The following is a 2,971-nucleotide window of genomic DNA, read 5'->3' as shown; positions in this document are numbered from 1 at the left end:
CTGTGAATGCAGCACGGCTTCTTCGTGGACAGTTCTCCATGCAAGATATTACACACTCGCTGAGGTGAGCTGCCTTCAGCCTCCGCACTCTCACGAAATTCTATTCGGCGGCCTTCCGTTATCATGTCATGGAATTTGTCAATTGTTTCCTTTGTGGCGGCCTCAATTGAACGTCTGATACGTGCTTCGCCTTCTGGACTTGTCCGACCACGTTTAAATTCATTGACGAAAAAGTAAATTGTCTCAAATAATGGTACACAGTCTGTGTGACCTTCATCTAATTCTGTTTTGGTTTGTGTGGCAGTTCACCCTTTCAAAAGAAAATGTTTAATAACAGCATGAAAATCAGTTTCCTCCATTGCCAGGCGGAGTCGACACGCTGATCAATTCAGACAGCTGCCAACAATGAACTGTACGCTGTACATTGTTAAAATTCTTTATAAGATCCTCAGAATAACCAAGCTTGCCTAATGTGAGGGCGCAATAAAAGTGTTCCATTCTTTCGTGGAAATACAACAAACTTGTCAAATCACCCTGGTATGAGCAACATAGATTTCGACAAGATGCTGTACAGCACTAGCGCCACACCACTTCTTTCCAGTGCAAATTGATTCCGCATTAAGGCATCAGCACAACGACCAAGTTTCGCTGCCATACCACAATTAAAGCCCACACTGAACTCAGTATGTAGCTGCACTTCAATTACAAACATCCTGTACTAAATAAATTAATGAGCACGGAACTGATACCCACTGCACGTAAAACAGATGAAGCAACTAAAATGGTTTTCCAAATTTAAATGAAAATGGTGTCATTAATACAGGGTGTTACAAAAAGGTACGGCCAAGCTTTCAGGAAACATTCCTCACACACAAAGAAAGAAAATATGTTATGTGGACATGTGTCCGGAAACGCTTACTTTCCATGTTAGAGTTCATTTTATTACTTCTCTTCAAATCACATTAATCATGGACTGGAAACACACAGCAACAGAACGTACCAGCGTGACTTCAAACACTTTGTTACAGGAAATGTTCAAAATGTCCTCCGTTAGCGAGGATACATGCATCCACACTCCGTCGCATGTAACCCCTGATGCGCTGATGCAGCCCTGGAGAAAGGCTATTGCATCACAGCCGTCCACAATACGAGCACGATGAGTCTCTACATTTGGTACCGGGGTTGCGTAGACAAGAGCTTTCAAATGCTCCCATATATGAAAGTCAAGAGGGTTGAGGTCAGGAAAGCGTGGAGGCCGTGGAATTGGTCCGCCTCTACCAATCCATCGGTCACCGAATCTGTTGTTGAGAAGCGTACGAACACTTCGACTGAAATGTGCAGGAGCTCTATCGTGCATGAACCACATGTCGTGTCGTACTTGTAAAGGCACATGTCCTAGCGGAACAGTTAAAGTGTCCCGTATGAAATCATGGCGGTGAATCGAGGAAGTACAGTACATACTGACGAAACTAAAATGAGCTCTAACACGGAAATTAAGCGTTTCCGGACACATTTCCACATAACATCATTTCTTTATTTGTGTGTGAGGAACGTTTCCTGAAAGTTTGGCCGTACCTTTTTGTAACACCCTGTATACGCGACTTGGGGTGCCTATCACATAACAAAGGCACCTTTCGTTGCGGCGAGATCATAATATAGTATTTTCTTGACGCTTACCTACATAGGGAGTAATGAGTAACGAAATAAAATGAGAGAAATCATAGCTTGTACGGGAAGATACGTGTTCGTTTTCTGCATACGCTGTTCGAGAGTGGAACGGCAGTGAAATAATGTTAAAGTGGTTGGATGAACACTCTGCCAGTCACTTACTCTCCAAACCAACGAACTTAAGTGTGACTTTTGGAGTATTGATGCAGTTTACTGTGCGTTCTTTATTTGCTGGAGGTTTTGTTTACTTTACCTGTCTAAAGGTAGCTCTGTTGTATCACATATACATTGTCCCATGACAGAATGTGCTTCGAATCAACGACAGAAAAAATTGTTCAAATGGCTCTGAGCACTATGGGACTTAACATCTGAGGTCATCAGTCCCCTAGAACTTAGAACTACTGAAACCTTACTAACCTAGGGACATCACAGACATCCATGCCCGAGGCAGTATTCGAACCTGCGACCGTAGCATTCGCGCGGTTCCGGACTCAAGCGCCTAGAACTGCTCGGCCACCGTGGCAGGCAGTCAACGACAGACCCATTCATTACTCAGTGCTATACAGGGGGCATAAACCACATAAGATGGAGCAGTACTGTTAAATAATTTCCTGGTCACTGGATTGGAACGGGATGGGCTCCATCCTTCTGCTGACTACTCCGACCCCATGTCCCTTCCTGAAGTTATTCACTGGAGCATCTCCTATGTCCAGTTAAATTTTTGCAAGCTCTAACGGAGCGAGAGGAGAAGGATAATACGGTGAAGGGAGTATCCCTACAGAAATAATTCAGCTACCATAATTTGCGCAGTCAACGTCCTGCTACATGGAAAGATGATTTTCCTGCTGAAAAAAAGAAACGTTATTTCTCACCGGTGAAAATTGGGATAGGCACATCGTTGTTCAATGTGCTTCGAAAAAAAATGTAGGATAAGGCAATTTAGTAATGTCAGTGGGGATGGACACTTTTGTAAGTTAATGTGGCCGTAAGTAATTTTGTTATATTAGCACAGTACAAATAATAAAAAACAAAGTAATGTAAACCTTTTTAATGTACTTGTCGTGTTTATGATATGTTTAAGTGCATATTAATAGAATGTAGTAGGCTATGGTGTATTTCAGAATTTTATTTCAACAAAAATAACTTTTATGTTAAATATTACATAAAACATTTTCATCATATTACATATTTTCTTACAAATTTCACTCATTTTCATATCATAGATACGTACTTTATTTGTTTGTTTGGATTACGTAAAAGTCTGGGCTCTACCTACGAATACACTGTTAGAGAACACGCGAAG

Source organism: Schistocerca americana, chromosome 7, assembly GCF_021461395.2.
Source record: "Schistocerca americana isolate TAMUIC-IGC-003095 chromosome 7, iqSchAmer2.1, whole genome shotgun sequence".
Lineage (NCBI taxonomy): Eukaryota > Metazoa > Arthropoda > Insecta > Orthoptera > Acrididae > Schistocerca > Schistocerca americana.
This window is presented reverse-complemented; position numbering follows the sequence as displayed.